Raw genomic sequence first — 24,782 nt, 5'->3', positions numbered from 1 at the left:
CTCTTTAATATTTTTTTCAAGAGGTGGTATATGATACATCTATGCACACTTTTATAAAACATGACATTCAATTGTGATAATGCCGATACATTTAAAGAGGCGGTGGTAAACTTTTATAATTTAATGATACAGGGTGGATGTCAAATTTCATTATGCTTAATATGGTAAGAGTGGTCACTATTTTGTTAGAAATAAAATGTACATGTAATATTTTAAGTTTAATTGTGGATATCCTGTGTTCTTTAATGCATCATATACTTGAGGCTCATGGTCCATACGTTACTGAACAAGGAAGTTTGGTGATATGGTCCACGCAAGGCATCGAGCGATCTCACTGGCAAGCTCGATGCGGATTCCAAAAAGCAACATCACATGGAGGTGGAATCAAAGATTCCAATCCTATGAGGCAGTTACTTTAATAATGATATAGAAGAATGCGTAAAGTATGAGGACAAATTAAGAAAGTCCATATCCAATGATATGGAGGCATTCGTAGGGCAATATATGAAGTGAAGAAAGTAAGATATGAAAAGCTAGAGAGCATCATACACAATAGTTGACAACCGAGGAGAGAGTTAGTAAGAGAATAGCGGTAAAGCATTATGAGAAATTAATAAAGTCCAAATCGAATGATATAGAAACTATTTGTAGGAGGGCAATATATGAAGTGAAGAAAGTAAGATATGGGACTTCAAATTGCATTATGCACAATATGGTAAGAGTGGTCACTATTTTGTTATAATTAAAATGTACATGTAATATTTTAAGTTTAATTGTGGATATCCTGTGTTCTTTAATGCATCATATACTTGAGGCTCATGGTCCATACTTTACTGAACAAGGAAGTTTGGTGATATGGTCCACGCAAGGCATCGAGCGATCTCACATGCAAGCTCGATGCGAATTCCAAAAAGCAATATCACATGGAGGTGGAATCAAAGATTCCAATCCTATGAGGCAGTTACTTTAATAATGGTATAGAAGAATAGACACAAAGTAAGAGGACAAATTAATAAAGTCCATATCCAATATGAAGTAAAGAAAGTAAAATATGAAAATAACACAGTTAGAGACCATCATACAAAATGATTGACAACCCACGAGAGTCGGTAGAGCAAATCGAAGCATCGAGCACAAAGTGGTGATAGAAGTGATTCAGATTTGTAATTGAGAAATATAATAACATTTTATGTTTATGAGAGAACTCAATGTTTTAAAGAAATAATTGTTTACTAAAGTTGGATTTAGAAAACTTTTCATAGTGTTGATATAATTTAAAAGTAAGTGTGAACAACAACTTATAGTAAGTCCCATTTACAAATGAAGGCATTTATTTCATTTCTCTCCATTCTTTCTAGCTTGTGAGTATGATGCATACCAAGGCACTAGTCCATATCTAGTGAACATACTATCACCGATAGTACATAATGATGAAGGCCAAGCTCCTCTAAATGGGAAAGATGAACCCCCTATGCTGGTCAGCTACACATGAGAAGAGAAGATGGCGATTAGGCATCGCCACTCTTTAATATTTTTTTCAGAAGGTGGTATATGATACATCTATGCACACTTTTATAAAACATGACATTCAATTCTGATAATGCCGATTCATTTAAAGAGGCGGTGGTAAACTTTCATAATTCAATGATACAAGGGTGGACTTCAAATTGCATTATGCACAATATGGTAAGAGTGGTCACTATTTTGTTATAGTTAAAATGTACATGTAATATTTTGTTATAATTAAAATGTACATGTAATATTTTGTTATAATTAAAATGTACATGTGATATTTTGAGTTTAATTGTGGAGATCCTGTGTTCTTTAATGCATCATATACTTGAGGGTCATGGTGCATGCTTCACTGAACAAGGAAGTTTGATGATATGGTCCACGCAAGGCATCGAGCGATCTCACAGGCAAGCTCGATGCGGATTCCAAAAAGCAACATCACATAAAGGTGGAAAATCAAATATTCCAATCCTATGAGACAGTTACTTTAATAATGGTATAGAAGAATATACGAAAAGTAAGAGGACAAATTAAGAAAGTCCATATCCAATGATATAGAGGTGTTCGTAGGGCAATATATGAAGTGAAAAAATATAGATATGAAAATAGCACAGCTAGTGAACATCATACAGAGTAGTTGACAACCGAGGAGAGAGTCAGTAAGAGAATAGCGATAAAGTAAGAGGACAAATTAATAAAGTCCAGATCCAATGATATAGAAACTCTTTGCAGGGCAATATATGAAGTGAAGAAAGTAAGATATGAAAATAACACAGTTAGAGAACATCATACAGAATGATTGACAAACCACCAGAGAGTCGGTAGCAAATCGAAACATCAAGCACAAAGTGGTGATAGAAGTGTTTTGGATATGTAATTGAGAAATATAATAACATTTTATGTTTATGAGAGAACTAGAGCAATCCAATGTTTTAGAGAGATAGGTGTTTGCTAAAGATGGATTTGGGTAGCTTTTTTAAAATGTTCATAGTGTTGATATATTTTAAAAGTAAGTGTCAATAACTTGTAGTAATTCCTATTTACAAATGAAGGCATTTCTCTCCATTCTTTCTAGCTTATGAGTATGATTCGTAACAAGGCACTAGTTCATTCGACTATATCTATCAACGAAATTACGTAATGATGAAGGCCAAGCTCCTCTAAATAGGAAAGATGCTCCCCCTATGCCAGCTACACATGAGAAGAGAAGATGGAGACTAGGCATCGCCACTCTTTGTGAAATTAGGAGGTCCATAAGAGTCTTGAGTTTATTATACCCAAGGTATCTTTCTCAAGGTTGGTGCAAGAAATATTGCAAGATCTACAAAGCAAAAATCAATATAGATGCTTTTCAAGATAACATACTATTGATATATTTTAAAAGTAAGTGTCAATAACTTATAGTAACTCCCATTTACAAATGAAGGCACTTCTCTCAATTCCTTTTAGCTTCTGAGTATAATGCATACCACAGCACTAGTTCATTCAACTGGATCTAGTGAACATACTATCACCGATAGTACTTAATGATGAAGACCAAGCTCCTCCAAATAGGAAATATGCTCCCGCTATGCTAGATTCACATATAAGAAGAGAAGATGAAGACTAGGCGTCGCCACTCTTTGTGAAATGTGGAGGTCTAGAAGAATCCTCTTGAATTGATTATACCCAAGGTAGCTTTCTCAAGATTACTCCAAGAAATATTGCAAAGGCGGGACGCACGAGGACCCGGGGGGCTTTAAAAAGCAAGCCTCTAGATGCAGGCCTATGAACAAGGACCTTGCAGGCCTCTGATGGGATTTATATTTTTTTTTCCAAGAGGTGGTATATGATACATCTATGCACACTTTCATAAAACACGATATTTAATTCTGATAATGCCGATGCATTTAAAGAGGCGGTGCTAAACTTTTATAATTCAATGATGCAGGGGTGGACTTCAAATTGCATTATGCACAATATGGAAAGAGTGGTCACTATTTAGTTATAATTAAAATGTACATGTAATATTTTAAGTTTAATTGTGGGTATCCTATGTTGTTCTTTAATGCATCATATACTTGAGGCTCATGGTTCATACTTCACTGAACAAGGAAGTTTGGTGATATGATCCACGCAAGGCATCGAGCGATCTCATAGGCAAGCTCAATGCGGATTCCAAAAAGCAACATCACGTGGAGGTGAAATCAAAGATTCCAATCCTATGAGGCAGTTACTTTAATAATGGTATAGAAGAATAGACATAAAGTAAGAGGACAAATTAAGAAAGTCCATATCCAATGATATAGAGGCGTTCGTAGGGCAATATATGACGTGAAGAAAGTAAGATATGAAAATAGCATAGTTAGAGAACATCATACAGAATGGTTGACAGCCCATGAGAGAGTCAGTAGCAAATCGAACATCGAGCACAACGTGGTGATAGAAGTGACTCAAATTTGTAATTGAGAAATATAATAGCATTTTATGTTTATGCTCTAGAGGACATTTTATGCTTTAAAGAAAAAGGTGTTTGCTAAAGATGGATTTGGATAACTTTTTTAAAATAATCATAGTCGATATATTTTAAAAGTAAGTGTCAAATAACTTATAGTAAGTCCCATTTACAAATAACTTATAGTAAGTCCCATTTACAAATGAAGGCATTTCTCTCCATTCTTTCCAACTTGTGAGTATGATGCATGCCTAGGCACTAGTTCATTCGTCTATATCTAGTGAGCGTACTATCACCGATGGTACGTAATGATGAAGGCCAAGCTCCTCTAAATGGGAAAGATTCTCCCCCTATGCCAGCTACACGTGAGAAGAGAAGATGGAGACTAGGCATCGACACTCTTTGTGAAATTAGGAGGTCCATAAGAGTCTCGAGTTGATTATACCCAAGGTATCTTTCTCAAGGTTGGTGCAAGAAATATTGCAAGATCAACAAAGCGAAAATCAATATAGATGCTTTTTAAGAGAACATACTATTGATATATTTTAAAAGTAAGTGTCAATAACTTATGAAGGCACTTCTTTCATTTCTCTGCGTTGTTGGCTATATATATTGGTTGATTGTGTTTCCATGGATTTTATCCATGATGCCATGGTGTTGTTCCTTGATGATGGTTACATGTTTCGTGAATGATGGTTGACTACGTTTCCATGGATTGTTACCATGATGCCATGGTCATTGGATGCACCGTGCCTTGGCTTTGGCTCATCTGATTGACTAGGTTTACTTAAGTCTATCAATGTCTTTTGTGGTCGACAATGCAACCCTGCAGGTCTAAATGGCTATAATGGTGGTCGTCTTGGAATTCAATCTATAGCAACTAACAAGAAATTCCGTCGAGCATATTTCCCGAGAGGTTTGATTTCTCGTCCCGTCAGCTTATGAGGTTTATGTTCACATCATGTCATCTTGGCTACATGTTGCTTGCGAGGCGGATGTTAAAGGTTTGATTTCTCGTTCCGTCATCTTATGAGGTTTACTATTCTGATTGAGGTTTACTATCCTGATTGAGGTCAGAGGTTTGATTTCTAGTCCTATCAGCTTATGAGGTTTATGTTCACATCATGTCATCCTGGCTACATGTTGCCTGCGGCGGATGTCACACGTTTGATTTCTTGGCCTATCATCTTATGAGGTTTACTTTCAATTATGTCATGTTAGAGATTTCCTTTTTCATCCTGTCAGAGGTGTTTACATCCTAATTATTGTTTCATGTCAGAGGTTTGCTTTTTCATCATGTCTGGTCAGAGGTTTGATTTCTCGTCCTGTCATCTTATGAGGTTTACTTTCATATCATGTCATCCTGGTGGTTTGATCCAAGTTATAGTTGTCTCATTATCTTGACTCATATTAATGGAGGTTTGATCTTATGTCATAGATTTTTCCCATGGCAAAGATATGATTCTAGCTTTCCATGATATCCTTACTAACTAGAATGAGTGTCATTTTCTATTTTAGTGTTTATTAACAGGTCAATCTTCCAAGTCAACTTCTCCAAGTAACCAGATTCTATTACCAAATCTAGTTCATTTGCCATTGATTGGATGATCTTCCACAAGTTGACATTGCCATGCATGTCCTTGTGGATGGACTATATTCCTAAGCAACCATATAAGATACCTTTATGTCTATTTCTTTGTGTACATCTTTTCGTGTACATCTCATATTTCTATAACAAAATTATGGTTTTCCATTTGTTATGGAGACTTCTTCCATATTACAGGGTTTATGGATCAGGATTGTATTTGGATATTGTTGAGCTTCAATATAGAGAAGAGACTACAAAAATATTATTTGGCATCATCACGAAGATAGACTCGCACCCAACCTACATGAATGGATCAAGACAACATGAAGATGGATGACGATGACTCCTTCAAAGCTTTCATGGCTATTGTACACATAAGAGTGATGAAGTATATATGGGAGTGATGTAGCTCCATGGATATTGTATATATATGGGAGTGATGTAGCTCCTTCATGGATATTGTATATATGGGAGTGATGTAGCTCCTTCATAGATATTTTATATATGGGAGTGATGTAGCTCCTTCGCAGCCTTCATGGCTATTGTATATATGGGAGCGATGTAGCTCCTTTGAATAATACTTTGTAACTATAAAATAATTTAATACAGCGGTAGGTGTATATAGAGCTGTGGGTTTTTCCCTTGAGCCCCCAAGGGTTTTTTCATCCACAGTTAGAGACCCTTCTTTGAGCGGGGGTGTTGGCTATATATAGAATGTCTCTATATATAGCCCTAGGATCTCCTCTATATATACTCATCTATTGTGTGAATTCCACACACTGGGGATTCAGTCTTGTGTCTTCTCTCTCATCTCTCTCATGTTATCGCCTCCATCTCCAACATCCGTTCCTTTTAGCTTGTGAGTATAATGTGTACCACAGTATAATAACATTTTATGTTTATGAGAGAACTGAAGCGATCCAATGTCTTAAAGAAATAGGTATCTTAAAGAAATAGGTGTCTGCTGCTAAAGTTGGACTTGGATAACTTTTTAAAATGTTCATAGTGTTGATATATTTTAAAAGTAAGTGTCAATAACTTATAGTAAGTCCCTTTTACGATTGAAGGCATTTCTTTCATTTCTCTCCATTCTTTCTAGCTTGTGAGTATGATGCGTACCAAGGCACTAGTTCATTCGTCCATATCTAGTGAACGTACTATCACCGATAGTATGTAATGATAAAGGCCAAGCTCCTCTAAATGGGAAAGATGCTCCCCCTATGCTGGCTAGCTACACATGAGAGGAGAAGATGGCGACTAGGCATTGCCACTCTTTAATATCTTTTTCAAGAGGTGGTATATGATACATCTATGCACACTTTTATAAAACATGACATTCAATTGTGATAATGCCGATACATTTAAAGAGGCAGTGGTAAACTTATATAATTTAATGATACAGGGTGGATGTCAAATTTCATTATGCTTAATATGGTAAGAGTGGTCACTATTTTGTTAGAATTAAAATGTACATGTAATATTTTAAGTTTAATTGTGGATATCCTGTGTTCTTTAATGCATCATATACTTGAGGCTCATGGTCCATACGTTAGTGAACAAGGAAGCTTGGTGATATGGTCCACGCAAGGCATCGAGCAATCTCACTGGCAAGCTCGATGCGGATTCCAAAAAGCAACATCACATGGAGGTGGAATCAAAGATTCCAATCCTATGAGGCGGTTACTTTAATAATGGTATAGAAGAATACGTAAAGTATGAGTCCATATCCAATGATATGGAGGCGTTCGTAGGGCAATATATGAAGTGAAGAAAGTAAGATATGAAAAGCTGGAGAGCATCATACACAGTAGTTGACAACCGAGGAGAGAGTCAGTAAGAGAATAGCGGTAAAGCATTAGGACAAATTAATAAAGTCCAAATCCAATGATATAGAAACTGTTTGTAGGAGGGCAATATATGAAGTGAAGAAAGTAAGATATGGGACTTCAAATTGCATTATGCACAATATGGTAAGAGTGGTCACTATTTTCTTATAATTAAAATGTACATGTAATATTTTAAGTTTAATTGTGGATATCCTGTGTTCTTTAATGCATCATATACTTGAGGCTCATGGTCCATACTTTACTGAACAAGGAAGTTTGGTGATATGGTCCACGCAAGGCATTGAGCGATCTCACATGCAAGCTCGATGCGAATACCAAAAAGCAACATCACATGGAGGTGGAATCAAAGATTCCAATCCTATGAGGCAGTTACTTTAATAATGGTATAGAAGAATAGACACAAAGTAAGAGGACAAATTAATAAAGTCCATATCCAATATGAAGTGAAGAAAGTAAGATATGAAAATAACACAATTAGAGACCATCATACAAAATGATTGATAACCCACGAGAGTCGGTAGAGCAAATCGAAGCATCGAGCACAAAGTGGTGATAGAAGTGATTCAAATTTGTAATTGAGAAATATAATAACATTTTATGTTTATGAGAGAACTCAATGTTTTAAAGAAATAATTGTTTGCTAAAGTTGGATTTGGAAAACTTTTCATAGTGTTGACATATTTTTGTTATAATTAAAATGTACATGTAATATTTTGTTATAATTAAAATGTACATGTGATATTTTGAGTTTAATTGTGGAGATCCTGTGTTCTTTAATGCATCATATACTTGAGGGTCATGGTGCATGCTTCACTGAACAAGGAAGTTTGGTGATATGGTCCACGCAAGGCATCGAGCTATCTCATAGGCAAGCTCGATGCGGATTTCAAAAAGCAACATCACATGGAAAATCAAAGATTCCAATTCTATGAGACAGTTACTTTAATAATGGTATAGAAGAATAGACGTAAAGTAAGAGGACAAATTAAGAAAGTCCATATCCAATGATATAGAGGTGTTTGTAGGGCAATATATGAAGTGAAAAAATTTAGATATGAAAATAGCACAGCTAGTGAACATCATACAGAGTAGTTGACAACCGAGGAGAGAGTCAGTAAGAGAATAGCGATAAAGTAAGAGGACAAATTAATAAAGTCCAAATCCACTGATATAGAAACTCTTTGCAGGGCAATATATGAAGTGAAGAAAGTAAGATATGAAAATAACACAGTTAGAGAACATCATACAGAATGATTGACAACCCACCAGAGAGTCGGTAGCAAATCGAAACATCGAGCACAAAGTGGTGATAGAAGTGTTTCGGATATGTAATTGAGAAATATAATAACATTTTATGTTTATGAGAGAACTAGAGCAATCCAATGTTTTAAAGAGATAGGTGTTTGCTAAAGATAGATTTGGGTAGCTTTTTTAAAATGTTCATAGTGTTGATATATTTTAAAAGTAAGTGTCAATAACTTGTAGTAAGTCCCATTTACAAATGAAGGCATTTCTCTCCATTCTTTCTAGCTTATGAGTATGATGCGTAACAAGGTACTAGTTCATTCGACTATATCTATCAACGACAGTACGTAATGATGAAGGCCAAGCTCCTCTAAATAGGAAAGATGCTCTCCCTATGCCAGCTACACATGAGAAGAGAAGATGGAGACTAGGCATCGCCACTCTTTATGAAATTAGGAGGTCCATAAGAGTCTTGAGTTTATTCCCCCTATGCTAGCTACACATGAGAAGAGAAGATGGAGACTAGGCATCGCCACTCTTTGTGAAATTAGGAGGTCCATAAGAGTCTTGAGTTTATTATACCCAAGGTATCTTTCTCAAGGTTGGTGCAAGAAATATTGCAAGATCTACAAAGCAAAAATCAATATAGATGCTTCTCAAGATAACATACTATTGATATATTTTAAAAGTAAGTGTCAATAACTTATAGTAACTCCCATTTACAAATGAAGGCACTTCTTCCATTTCTCTCAAGTCCTTTTGGCTTCTGAGTATAATGCGTACCACAGCACTAGTTCATTCAACTGGATCTAGTGAACATACTATCACCGATAGTACTTAATGAGATGAAGGCCAAGCTCCTCGAAATAGGAAATATGCTCCCGCTATGCTAGATTCACATATAAGAAGAGAAGATGAAGACTAGGCATCGCCACTCTTTGTGAAATTTGGAGGTCTAGAAGAATCCTCCTGAGTTGATTATACCCAAGGTAGCTTTCTCAATATTGCTGCAAGAAATATTGCAAAGGCGCGATGCACGAGGACCCGAGGGGCTTTAAAAAGCAAGCCTCTAGATGAAGGCCTACGGACAAGGGCCCTGCAGGCCTCTGATGGGATTTATATTTTTTTTTCCAAGAGGTGGTTTATGATACATCTATGCACAGTTTCATAAAACATGACATTTAATTGTGATAATGCCGATGCATTTAAAGAGGCGGTGGTAAACTTTTATAATTCAATGATGTAGACGTGGACTTCAAATTGCATTATGCACAATATGGAAAGAGTGGTCACTATTTAGTTATAATTAAAATGTACATGTAATATTTTAAGTTTAATTGTGGGTATCCTATGTTGTTCTTTAATGCATCATATACTTGAGCCTCATGGTTCATACTTCACTGAACAAGGAAGTTTGGTGATATGATCCACGCAAGGCATCGAGCGATCTCATAGGCAAGCTCAATACGGATTCCAAAAAGCAACATCACGTGGAAGTGAAATCAAAGATTCCAATCCTATGAGGCAGTTACTTTAATACTGGTATAGAAGAATAGACATAAAGTAAGAGGACAAATTAAGAAAGTCCATATCCAATGATATAGAGGCGTTCGTAGGGCAATATATGACGTGAAGAAAGTAAGATATAAAAATAGCACAGTTAGAGAACATCATACAGAATGGTTGACAGCCCATGAGAGAGTCAGTAGCAAATCGAACATCGAGCACAACATGGTGATAGAAGTGACTCAAATTTGTAATTGAGAAATATAATAGCATTTTATGTTTATGCTCTAGAGGACATTTTATGCTTTAAAGAAATAGGTGTTTGCTAAAGATGGATTTGGATAACTTTTTTAAAATAATTATAGTCGATATATTTTAAAAGTAAGTGTCAAATAACTTAGAGTAAGTCCCATTTACAAATGAAGGCATTTCTCTCCATTCTTTCCAACTTGTGAGTATGATGCATGCCAAGGCACTAGTTCATTCGTCTTTATCTAGTGAGCGTACTATCACCGATGGTACGTAATGATGAAGGCCAAGCTCCTCTAAATGGGAAAGATGCTCCCCCTATGCCAGCTACACATGGGAAGAGAAGATGGAGACTAGGCATCGCCCCTCTTTGTGAAATTAGGAGGTCCATAAGAGTCTCGAGTTGATTATACCCAAGGTATCTTTCTCAAGGTTGGTGCAAGAAATATTGCAAGATCAACAAAGCGAAAATCAATATAGATGCTTTTTAAGAGAACATACTATTGATATATTTTAAAAGTAAGTGTCAATAACTTATGAAGGCACTTCTTTCATTTCTCTCCATTCCTTTTAGCTTGTGAGTATAATGTGTACCATAGTATAATAACATTTTATGTTTATGAGAGAACTCGAGCGATCCAATGTCTTAAAGAAATAGGTGTCTGCTGCTAAAGGTGGACTTGGATAACTTTTTTAAAATGTTCATAGTGTTGATATATTTTAAAAGTAAGTGTCAATAACTTATAGTAAGTCCCTTTTACGATTGAAGGCATTTCTTTCATTTCTCTCCATTCTTTCTAGCTTGTGAGTATGATGCGTGTACCAAGGCACTAGTTCATTCGTCCATATCTAGTGAACGTACTATCACCGATAGTATGTAATGATAAAGGCCAAGCTCCTCTAAATGGGAAAGATGCTCCCCCTATGCTGGCTAGCTACACATGAGAGGAGAAGATGGCGACTAGGCATTGCCACTCTTTAATATCTTTTTCAAGAGGTGGTATATGATACATCTATGCACACTTTTATAAAACATGACATTCAATTGTGATAATGCCGATACATTTAAAGAGGCGGTGGTAAACTTATATTATTTAATGATACAGGGTGGATGTCGATTTTCATTATGCTTAATATGGTAAGAGTGGTCACTATTTTGTTAGAATTAAAATGTACATGTGATATTTTAAGTTTAATTGTGGATATCCTGTGTTCTTTAATGCATCATCTACTTGAGGCTCATGGTCCATACGTTACTGAACAAGGAAGTTTGGTGATATGGTCCACGCAAGGCATCGAGTGATCTCACTGGCAAGTTGGATGCGGATTCCAAAAAGCAACATCACATGGAGGTGGAATCAAAGATTCCAATCCTATGAGGCAGTTACTTTAATAATGGTATAGAAGAATACGTAAAGCATGAGTCCATATCCAATGATATGGAGGCGTTCCTAGGGCAATATATGAAGTGAAGAAAGTAAGATATGAAAAGCTGGAGAGCATCATACACAGTAGTTGACAACCGAGGAGAGAGTCACTAAGAGAATAGCGGTAAAGCATTAGGACAAATTAATAAAGTCCAAATCCAATGATATAGAAACTGTTTGTAGGAGGACAATATATGAAGTGAAGAAAGTAAGATATGGGACTTCAAATTGCATTATGCACAATATGGTTAGAGTGGTCACTATTTTGTTATAATTAAAATGTACATGTAATATTTTAAGTTTAATTGTGGATATCCTGTGTTCTTTAATGCATCATATACTTGAGGCTCATGGTTCATACTTTACTGAACAAGGAAGTTTGGTGATATGGTCCACGCAAGGCATCGAGCGATCTCACATGCAAGCTCGATGCGAATTCCAAAAAGCAACATCACATGGAGGTGGAATCAAAGATTCCAATCCTATGAGGCAGTTACTTTAATAATGGTATAGAAGAATAGACACAAAGTAAGAGGACAAATTAATAAAGTCCATATCCAATATGAAGTGAAGAAAGTAAGATATGAAAATAACACAGTTAGAGACCATCATACAAAATGATTGACAACCCACGAGAGTCGGTAGAGCAAATCGAAGCATCGAGCACAAAGTGGTGATAGAAGTGATTCACATTTGTAATTGAGAAATATAATAACATTTTATGTTTATGAGAGAACTCAATGTTTTAAAGAAATAATTGTTTGCTAAAGTTGGATTTGGAAAACTTTTCATAGTATTGATATAATTTAAAAGTAAGTAACAACAATTTATAGTAAGTCCCATTTACAAATGAAGGCATTTCTTTCATTTCTCTCCATTCTTTCTAGCTTGTGAGTATGATGCGTACCAAGGCACTAGTCCATATCTAGTGAACATACCATCACCGATAGTACATAATGATGAAGGCCACGCTCCTCTAAATGGGAAAGATGAACCCCCTATGCTGGTCAGCTACACATGAAAAGAGAAGATGGCGAGTAGGCATCGCCACTCTTTAATATTTTTTTCAGAAGGTGGTATATGATACATCTATGCACACTTTTATAAAACATGACATTCAATTCTGATAATGCCGATTCATTTAAAGAGGCGGTGGTAAACTTTCATAATTCAATGATACAAGGGTGGACTTCAAATTGCATTATGCACAATATGGTAAGAGTGGTCACTATTTTGTTATAATTAAAATGTACATGTAATATTTTGTTATAATTAAAATGTACATGTAATATTTTGTTATAATTAGAATGTACATGTAATATTTTGAGTTTAATTGTGGAGACCTTGTGTTCTTTAATGCATCATATACTTGAGGGTCATGGTGCATGCTTCACTGAACAAGAAAGTTTGGTGATATGGTCCACGCAAGGCATCGAGCGATCTCACAGGCAAGCTCGATGCGGATTCCAAAAAGCAACATCACATAAAGGTGGAAAATCAAAGATTTCAATCCTATGACACAGTTACTTTAATAATGGTATAGAAGAATAGACGTAAAGTAAAAGGACAAATTAAGAAAGTCCATATCCAATGATATAGAGGTGTTCGTAAGGCAATATATGAAGTGAAAAAATTTAGATATGAAAATAGCAGAGCTAGAGAACATCATACAGAGTAGTTGACAACCGAGGAGTGAGTCAGTAAGAGAATAGCGATAAAGTAAGAGGACAAATTAATAAAGTCCAAATCCAATGATATAGAAACTCTTTGCAGGGCAATATATGAAGTGAAGAAAGTAAGATATGAAAATAACACAGTTAGAGAACATCATATAGAATGATTGACAACCCACCAGAGAGTCGGTAGCAAATCGAAACATCGAGCACAAAGTGGTGATAGAAGTGTTTCAGATATGTAATTGAGAAATATAATAACATTTTATGTTTATGAGAGAACTAGAGCAATCCAATGTTTTAAAGAGATAGGTGTTTGCTAAAGATGGATTTGGGTAGCTTTTTTAAAATGTTCATAGTGTTGATATATTTTAAAAGTAAGTGTCAATAACTTGTAGTAAGTCCCGTTTACAAATGAAGGCATTTCTCTCCATTCTTTCTAGCTTATGAGTATGATGCGTAACAAGGCACTAGTTCATTCGACTATATCTATCAACGACAGTACGTAATGATGAAGGCCAAGCTCCTCTAAATAGGAAAGATGCTCCCCCTATAAGAGCTCCTCTAAATAGGAAAGATGCTCCCCCTATGCCAGCTACACATGAGAAGAGAAGATGGAGACTAGGCATCGCTACTCTTTGTGAAATTAGGAGGTCCATAAGAGTCTTGAGTTTATTATACCCAAGGTATCTTTCTCAAGTTTGGTGCAAGAAATATTGCAAGATCTACAAAGCAAAAATCAATATAGATGCTTTTCAAGATAACATACTATTGATATATTTTAAAAGTAAGTGTCAATAACTTATAGTAACTCCCATTTACAAATGAAGGCACTTCTCTCAATTCCTTTTAGCTTCTGAGTATAATGCGTACCACAGCACTAGTTCATTCAACTGGATCTAGTGAACATACTATCACCGATAGTACTTAATGATGAAGACCAAGCTCCTCCAAATAGGAAATATGCTCCCGCTATGCTAGATTCACATATAAGAAGAGAAGATGAAGACTAGGCATCGCCACTCTTTGTGAAATTTGGAGGTCTAGAAGAATCCTCCTGAGTTGATTATACCCAAGGTAGCTTTCTCAAGATTGCTGTAAGAAATATTGCAAAGGCATGACGCACGAGGACCCAAGGGGCTTTAAAAAGCAAGCCTCTAGATGCACACCTACGAACAAGGGCCCTGCAAGCCTCTGATGGGATTTATATTTTTTTTCCAAGAGGTGGTATATGATACATCTATGCACACTTTCATAAAACATGACATTGAATTCTGATAATGCCGATGCATTTAAAGAGGTGGTGGTAAACTTTTATAATTCAATGATGCAAGCATGGACTTCAAATTGCATTATGCACAATATGGAAAGAGTGGTCACTATTTAGTTATAATTAAAATGTACACGTAATATTTTAAGTTTAATTGTGGGTATCCTATGTTGTTCTTTAATGCATCATATACTTGAGGCTCATGGTTCATACTTCACTGAACAAGGAAGTTTGGTGATATGATCCACACAAGGTATCGAGCGATCTCATAGGCAAGCTCAATGCGGATTCCAAAAAGCAACATCACGTGGAGGTGAAATCAAAGATTCCAATCCTATGAGGCAGGTACTTTAATAATGGTATAGAAGAATAGACATAAAGTAAGAGGACAAATTAAGAAAGTCCATATCCAATGATATAGAGGCGTTTGTAGGGCAATATATAACGTGAAGAAAGTAAGATATGAAAATAGCACAGTTAGAGAACATCATACAGAATGGTTGATAGCCCATGAGAGAGTCAGTAGAAAATCGAACATCGAGCACAACGTGGTGATAGAAGTGACTCAAATTTGTAAGTGAGAAATATAATAGCATTTTATGTTTATGCTCTAGAGGACATTTTATGCTTTAAAGAAAAAGGTGTTTGCTAAAGATGGATTTGGATAACTTTTTTAAAATAATCATAGTTGATATATTTTAAAAGTAAGTGTCAAATAACTTATAGTAAGTCCCATTTACAAATGAAGGCATTTCTCTCCATTCTTTCCAACTTGTGAGTATGATGCATGCCAAGGCACTAGTTCATTCGTCTATATCTAGTGAGCGTACTATCACCGATGGTACGTAATGATGAAGGCCAAGCTCCTCTAAATGGGAAAGATGCTCCCCCTATGCCAGCTACTACACATGGGAAGAGAAGATGGAGACTAGGCATCGCCACTCTTTGTGAAATTAGGAGGTCCATAAGAGTCTCGAGTTGATTATACCCAAGGTATCTTTCTCAAGGTTGGTGCAAGAAATATTGCAAGATCAACAAAGCGAAAATATATATAGATGCTTTTTAAGAGAACATACTATTGATATATTTTAAAAGTAAGTGTCAATAACTTATGAAGGCACTTCTTTCATTTCTCTCCGTTCCTTTTAGCTTGTGTGTATAATGTGTACCACAGTATAATAACATTTTATGTTTATGAGAGAACTGGAGCGATCCAATGTCTTAAAGAAATAGGTGTCTGCTGCTAAAGTTGGACTTGGATAATATTTTTAAAATGTTCATAGTGTTGATATATTTTAAAAGTAAGTGTCAATAACTTATAGTAAGTCCCTTTTACGATTGAAGGCATTTCTTTCATTTCTCTCCATTCTTTCTAGCTTGTGAGTATGATGCGTACCAAGGCACTAGTTCATTCGTCCATATCTAGTGAACGTACTATCACCAATAGTATGTAATGATAAAGGCCAAGATCCTCTAAATGGGAAAGATGCTCCCCCTATGCTGGCTAGCTACACATGAGAGGAGAAGATGGCGACTAGGCATTGCCACTCTTTAATATTTTTTTCAAGAGGTGGTATATGATACATCTATGCACACTTTTATAAAACATGACATTCAATTGTGATAATGCCGATACATTTAAAGAGGCGGTGGTAAACTTTTATAATTTAATGATACAGGGTGGATGTCAAATTTCATTATGCTTAATATGGTAAGAGTGGTCACTATTTTGTTAGAATTAAAATGTACATGTAATATTTTAAGTTTAATTGTGGATATCCTGTGTTCTTTAATGCATCATATACTTGAGGCTCATGGTCCATACGTTACTGAACAAGGAAGTTTGGTGATATGGTCCACGCAAGGCATCGAGCGATCTCACTGGCAAGCTCGATGCGGATTCCAAAAAGCAACATCACATGGGGGTGGAATCAAAGATTCCAATCCTATGAGGCAGTTACTTTAATAATGGTATAGATGAATACGTAAAGTATAAGTCCATATCCAATGATATGGAGGCGTTCGTAGGGCAATATATGAAGTGAAGAAAGTAAGATATGAAAAGCTGGAGAGCATCATACACAGTAGTTGACAACCGAGGAGAGAGTCACTAAGAGAATAGCGGTAAAGCATTAGGACAAATTAATAAAGTCCAAATCCAATGATATAGAAACTGTTTGTAGGAGGGCAATATATGAAGTGAAGAAAGTAAGATATGGGACTTCAAATTGCATTATGCGCAATATGGTAAGAGTGGTCACTATTTTCTTATAATTAAAATGTACATGTAATATTTTAAGTTTAATTGTGGATATCCTGTGTTCTTTAATGCATCATATACTTGAGGCTCATGGTCCATACTTTACTGAACAAGAAAGTTTGGTGATATGGTCCACGCAAGGCATCACATGGAGGTGGAATCAAAGATTCCAATCCTATGAGGCAGTTACTTTAATAATGGTATAGAAGAATAGACACAAAGTAAGAGGACAAATTAATAAAGTCCATATCCAATATGAAGTGAAGAAAGTAAGATATGAAAATAACACAGTTAGAAACCATCATACAAAATGATTGACAACCCACGAGAGTCGGTAGAGCAAATCGAAGCATCGAGCACAAAGTGGTGATAGAAGTGATTCAGATTTGTAATTGAGAAATATAATAACATTTTATGTTTATGAGAGAACTCAATGTTTTAAAGAAATAATTGTTTGCTAAAGTTGGATTTGGAAAACTTTTCATAGTGTTGATATAATTTAAAAGTAAGTGTCAACAACAACTTATAGTAAGTCCCATTTACAAATGAAGGCATTTCTTTCATTTCTCCGCATTCTTTCTAGCTTGTGAGTATGATGCCTACCAAGGCACTAGTCCATATCTACTGAACATACTATCACCGACAGTACATAATGATGAAGGCCAAGCTCCTCTAAATGGGAAAGATGAACCCCCTATGCTGGTCAGCTACACATGAGAAGAGAAGATGGCGAGTAGGCATCGCCACTCTTTAATATTTTTTTCAGTATATGATACATCTATGCACACTTTTATAAAACATGACATTCAATTCTGATAATGCCGATTCATTTAAAGAGGCGGTGGTAAACTTTCATTATTCAATGATACAAGGGTGGACTTCAAATTGCATTATGCACAATATGGTAAGAGTGGTCACTATTTTGTTATAATTAAAATGTACATGTAATATTTTGTTATAATTAAAATATACATGTAATATTTTGTTATAATTAAAATGTACATGTGATATTTTGAGTTTAATTGTGGAGATCATGTGTTCCTTAATGCATCATATACTTGAGGGTCATGGTGCATGCTTCACTGAATAAGGAAGTTTGGTGATATGGTCCACGCAAGGCATCGAGCGATCTCACAGGCAAGCTCGATGCAGATTCCAAAAAGCAACATCACATAAAGGTGGAAAATCAAAGATTTCAATCCTATGAGACAGTTACTTTAATAATTGTATAGAAGAATAGACGTAAAGTAAGAGGACAAATTAAGGAAGTCCATATCCAATGATATAGAGGTGTTCGTAGGGCAATATATGAAGTGAAAAAATTTAGATATGAAAATAGCACAGCTAGAGAACATCATACAGAGTAGTTGACAACCGAGGAGAGAGTCAGTAAGAGAATATCGATAAAGTAAGAGGACAAATTAATAAAGTCCAAATCCAATGATATAGAAACTCTTTGCAGGGCAATATATGAAGTGAAGAAAGTAAGATATGAAAATAACACAGTTAGAGAACATCATACAGAATGATTGACAACCCACCAGAGAGTCGGTAGCAAATCGAAACATCGAGCACAAAGTGGTGATAGAAGTGTTTCGGATATGTAATTGAGAAATATAATAACATTTTATGTTTATGAGAGAACTAGAGCAATCCAATGTTTTAAAGAGATAGGTGTTTGCTAAAGATGGATTTGGGTAGCTTTTTTAAAATGTTCATAGTGTTGATATATTTTAAAAGTAAGTGTCAATAACTTGTAGTAAGTCCCGTTTACAAATGAGGGCATTTCTCTCCATTCTTTCTAGCTTATGAGTATGATGCGTAACAAGGCACTAGTTCATTCGACTATATCTATCAACGACAGACAGTACGTAATGATGAAGGCCAAGCTCCTCTAAATAGGAAAGATGCTCCCCCTATGCCAGCTACACATGAGAAGAGAAGATGGAGACTAGGCATCACCACTCTTTGTGAAATTAGGAGGTCCATAAGAGTCTGGAGTTTATTATACCCAAGGTATCTTTCTCAAGGTTGGTGCAAGAAATATTGCAAGATCTACAAAGCAAAAATCAATATAGATGCTTTTCAAGATAACATACTATTGATATATTTTAAAAGTAAGTGTCAATAACTTATAGTAACTCCCATTTACAAATGAAGGCACTTCTCTCAATTCCTTTTAGCTTCTGAGTATAATGCGTACCACAGCACTAGTTCATTCAACTGGATCTAGTGAACATACTATCACCGATAGTACTTAATGATGAAGACCAAGCTCCTCTCCAAATAGGAAATATGCTCCCGCTAAGCTAGATTCACATATAAGAAGAGAAGATGAAGACTAGGCATCGCCACTCTTTGTGAAATTTGGAGGTCTAGAAGAATCCTCCTGAGTTGATTATACCCAAGGTAGCTTTCTCAAGATTGGTGCAAGAAATATTGCAAAGGCGCGATGCACGAGGACCCGAGGGGCTTTAAAAAGCAAGCCTCTAGATGCAGGCCTACGGACAAGGGCCCTGCAGGCCTCTGATGGGATTTATATTTTTTTTCCAAGAGGTGGTATATGATACATCTATGCACACTTTCATAAAACATGACATTTATTTCTGATAATGCCGATGCATTTAAAGAGGCGGTGGTAAACTTTTATAATTTCAATGATGCAGGCGTGGACTTCAAATTGCATTATGCACAATATGGAAAGAGTGGTCACTATTTAGTTATAATTAAACTGTACATGTAATATTTTAAGTTTAATTGTGGGTATCCTATGTTGTTCTTTAATGCATCATATACTTGAGGCTCATGGTTCACACTTCACTGAACAAGTAAGTTTGGTGATATGATCCATGCAAGGCATCAAGCGATCTCATAGGCAAGCTCAATGCGGATTCCAAAAAGCAACATCACGTGGAGGTGAAATCAAAGATTCCAATCCTATGAGGCAGTTACTTTAATAATGGTATAGAAGAATAGACATAAAGTAAGAGGACAAATTAAGAAAGTCCATATCCAATGATATAGAGGCGTTTGTAGGGCAATATATGACATGAAGAAAGTAAGATATGAAAATAGCACAGTTAGAGAACATCATACAGAATGGTTGACAGCCCATGAGAGAGTCAGTAGAAAATCGAACATTGAGCACAACGTGGTGATAGAAGTGACTCAAATTTGTAATTGAGAAATATAATAGCATTTTATGTTTATGCTCTAGAGGACATTTTATGCTTTAAAGAAATAGGTGTTTGCTAAAGATGGATTTGGATAACTTTTTTAAAATAATCATAGTCGATATATTTTAAAAGTAAGTGTCAAATAACTTATAGTAAGTCCCATTTACAAATGAAGGTATTTCTCTCCATTCTTTCCAACTTGTGAGTATGATGCATGCCAAGGCACTAGTTCATTCGTCTATATCTAGTGAGCGTACTATCACCGATGGTACGTAATGATGAAGGCCAAGCTCCTCTAAATGGGAAAGATGCTCCCCCTATGCCAGCTACACATGAGAAGAGAAGATGGAGACTAGGCAGCGCCACTCTTTGTGAAATTAGGAGGTCCATAAGAGTCTCGAGTTGATTATACCCAAGGTATCGTTCTCAAGGTTGGTGCAAGAAATATTGCAAGATCAACAAAGCGAAAATCAATATAGATGCTTTTTAAGAGAACATACTATTGATATATTTTAAAAGTAAGTGTCAATAACTTATGAAGGCACTTCTTTCATTTCTCTCCGTTCCTTTTAGCTTGTTAGTATAATGTGTACCACAATATAATAACATTTTATGTTTATGAGAGAACTGGAGCGATCCAATGTCTTAAAGAAATAGGTGTCTGCTGCTAAAGTTGGACTTGGATAACTTTTTTAAAATGTTCATAGTCTTGATATATTTTAAAAGTAAGTGTCAATAACTTATAGTAAGTCCCATTTACGATTGAAGGCATTTCTTTCATTTCTCTCCATTCTTTCTAGCTTGTGAGTATGATGGGTACCAAGGCACTAGTTCATTCGTCCATATCTAGTGAACGTACTATCACCGATAGTATGTAATGATAAAGGCCAAGCTCCTCTAAATGGGAAAGATGCTCCCCCTATGCTGGCCAGCTACACATGAGAGGAGAAGATGGTGACTAGGCATTGCTATTCTTTAATATTTTTTTCAAGAGGTGGTATATGATACATCTATGCACACTTTTATAAAACATGACATTCAATTGTGATAATGCCGATACATTTAAAGAGGCGGTGGTAAACTTATATAATTTAATGATACAAGGTGGATGTCCAATTTCATTATGCTTAATATGGTAAGAGTGGTCACTATTTTGTTAGAATCAAAATGTACATGTAATATTTTAAGTTTAATTGTGGATATCCTATGTTCTTTAATGCATCATATACTTGAGGCTCATGGTCCATATGTTATTGAACAAGGAAGTTTGGTGATATGGTCCACGCAAGGCATCGAGCGATCTCACTGGCAAGCTCGATGCGGATTCCAAAAAGCAACATCACATGGAGGTGGAATCAAAGATTCCAATCCTATGAGGCAGTTACTTTAATAATGGTATAGATGAATACGTAAAGTATGAGTCCATATCCAATGATATGGAGGCGTTCGTAGGGCAATATATGAAGTGAAGAAAGTAAGATATGAAAAGCTGGAGAGCATCATACACAGTAGTTGACAACCGAGGAGAGAGTCACTAAGAGAATAGCGGTAAAGCATTAGGACAAATTAATAAAGTCCAAATCCAATGATATAGAAACTGTTTGTAGGAGGGCAATATATGAAGTGAAGAAAGTAAGATATGGGACTTCAAATTGCATTATGCACAATATGGTAAGAGTGGTCACTATTTTGTTATAATTAAAATATACATGTGATATTTTAAGTTTAATTGTGGATATCCTGTGTTCTTTAATGCATCATATACCTTGAGGCTCATGGTCCATACTTTAATGAACAAGGAAGTTTAGTGATATGGTCCACGATGTGAATTCCAAAAAGCAACATCACATGGAGGTGGAATCAAAGATTCCAATCCTATGAGGCAGTTACTTTAATAATGGTATAGAAGAATAGACACAAAGTAAGAGGACAAATTAATAAAGTCCATATCCAATATGAAGTGAAGAAAGTAAGATATGAAAATAACACAGCTATTTTGTTATAATTAAAATGTACATGTGATATTTTGAGTTTAATTGTGGAGATCCTGTGTTCTTTAATGCATCATATACTTGAGGGTCATGGTGCATGCTTCATTGAACAAGGAAGTTTGGTGATATGGTCCACGCAAGGCATCGAGCGATCTCACAGACAAGCTCGATGCGGATTCCAAAAAGCAACATCACATAAAGGTGGAAAATCAAAGATTTCAATCCTATGAGGCAGTTGCTTTAATAATGGTATAGAAGAATAGACGTAAAGTAAGAGGACAAATTAAGAAAGTCCATATCCAATGATATAGAGGTGTTCGTAGGGCAATATATGAAGTGAAGAAAGTTAGATATGAAAATAGCACAGCTAGAGAACATCATACAGAGTAGTTGACAACCGAGGAGAGAGTCAGTAAGAGAATAGCGATAAAGTAAGAGGACAAATTAATAAAGTCCAAATCCAATGATATAGAAACTCTTTGCAGGGCAATATATGAAGTGAAGAAAGTAAGATATGAAAATAACACAGTTAGAGAACATCATACAGAATGATTGAAAACCCACCAGAGAGTCGGTAGCAAATCGAAACACTGAGCACAAAGTGGTGATAAAAGTGATTCGGATATGTAATTGAGAAATATAATAAGATTTTATGTTTATGAGAGAACTGGATCAATCCAATGTTTTAAAAAGATAGGTGTTTGCTAAAGATGGATTTGGGTACCTTTTTTAAAATGTTCATAATGTTGATATATTTTAAAAGTAAGTGTCAATAACTTGTATAAAGTCCCATTTACAAATGAAGGGATTTCTCTCCATTCTTTCTAGCTTATGGGTATGATGCATAACAAGGCACTAGTTCATTCGTCTATATCTAGTGAATGTACTATCAACGACAGTACGTAATGATGAAGGCCAGGCTCCTCTAAATGGGAAAGATGCTCTCCCTATGCCAGCTGCACATGAGAAGAGAAGATGGAGACTAGGCATTGCCACTCTTTGTGAATTTAGGAGGTCCGTAAGAGTCTCGAGTTTATTATACCCAAGGTATCTTTCTCAAGGTTGGTGCAAGAAATATTGCAAGATCTACAAAGCAAAAATCAATATAGATGCTTTTCAAGATAACATACTATTGATATATTTTAAAAGTAAGTGTCAATAACTTATAGTAACTCCCATTTACAAATGAAGGCACTTCTTCCATTTCTCTTAATTCCTTTTAGCTTCTGAGTATAATGCGTACCACAGCACTAGTTCATTCATCTGGATCTAGTGAACATACTATCACTGATAGTACTTAATGATGAAGGCCAAGCTCCTCCAAATAGGAAATATGCTCCCGCTATGCTAGATACACATATAAGAAGAGAAGATGAAGACTAGGCATCGCCACTCTTTGTGAAATTCGGAGGTCTAGAAGAATCCTGCTGAGTTGATTATACCCAAGGTAGCTCTCTCAAGATTGGTGCAAGAAATATTGCAAAGGCGCGATGCACGAGGACCCCAGGGGCTTTAAAAAGAAAGCCTCTAGATGGAGGCCTACGGACAAGGGCCCTGCAGGCCTCTGATGGGATTTATATTTTTTTTTCCAAGAGGTGGTTTATGATCCATCTATGCACACTTTCATAAAACATGACATTTAATTCTGATAATGCCGATGCATTTAAAGAGGCGGTGGTAAACTTTTATAATTCAATGATGCAGGCATGGACTTCAAATTGCATTATGCACAATATGGAAAGAGTGGTCACTATTTAGTTATAATTAAAATGTACATGTAATATTTTAAGTTTAATTGTGGGTATCCTATGTTGTTCTTTAATGCATCATATACTTGAGGCTCATGGTTTATACTTCACTGAACAAGGAAGTTTGGTGATATGATCCACGCAAGGCATCAAGCGATCTCATAGGCAAGCTCAATGCGGATTCCAAAAAGCAACATCACGTGGAGGTGGAATCAAAGATTCCAATCCTATGAGGCAGTTACTTTAATAATGGTATAGAAGAATAGACATAAAGTAAGAGGACAAATTAAGAAAGTCCATATCCAATGATATAGAGGCGTTCGTAGGGCAATATATGAAGTGAAGAAAGTAAGATATGAAAATAGCACAGTTAGAGAACATCATACAGAATGGTTGACAGCCCATGAGAGAGTCAGTAGCAAATCGAACATCGAGCACAACATGGTGATAGAAGTGACTCAAATTTGTAATTGAGAAATATAATAGCATTTTATGTTTATGCTCTAGAGGACATTTTATGTTTTAAAGAAATAGGTGTTTGCTAAAGATGGATTTGGATAACTTTTTTAAAATGTTCATAGTCGATATATTTTAAAAGTAAGTGTCAATAACTTATAGTAAGTCCCATTTATAAATGAAGGCATTTCTCTCCATTCTTTCCAACTTGTGAGTATGATGCATGCCAAGGCACTAGTTCATTCGTCTATATCTAGTGAGCGTACTATCACCGATGGTACGTAATGATGAAGGCCAAGCTCCTCTAAATGGGAAAGATGCTCCCCCTATGCCAGCTACACATGAGAAGAGAAGATGGAGACTAGGCATCGCCACTCTTTGTGAAATTAGGAGGTCCATA

The sequence above is a fragment of the Cibotium barometz genome, chromosome 5, assembly GCF_041138505.1.
Source record: "Cibotium barometz isolate CiBa-2024 chromosome 5, ASM4113850v1, whole genome shotgun sequence".
Taxonomy (NCBI): Eukaryota; Viridiplantae; Streptophyta; class Polypodiopsida; order Cyatheales; family Cibotiaceae; genus Cibotium; species Cibotium barometz.
Note: the sequence above shows the minus strand (reverse complement) of the source record.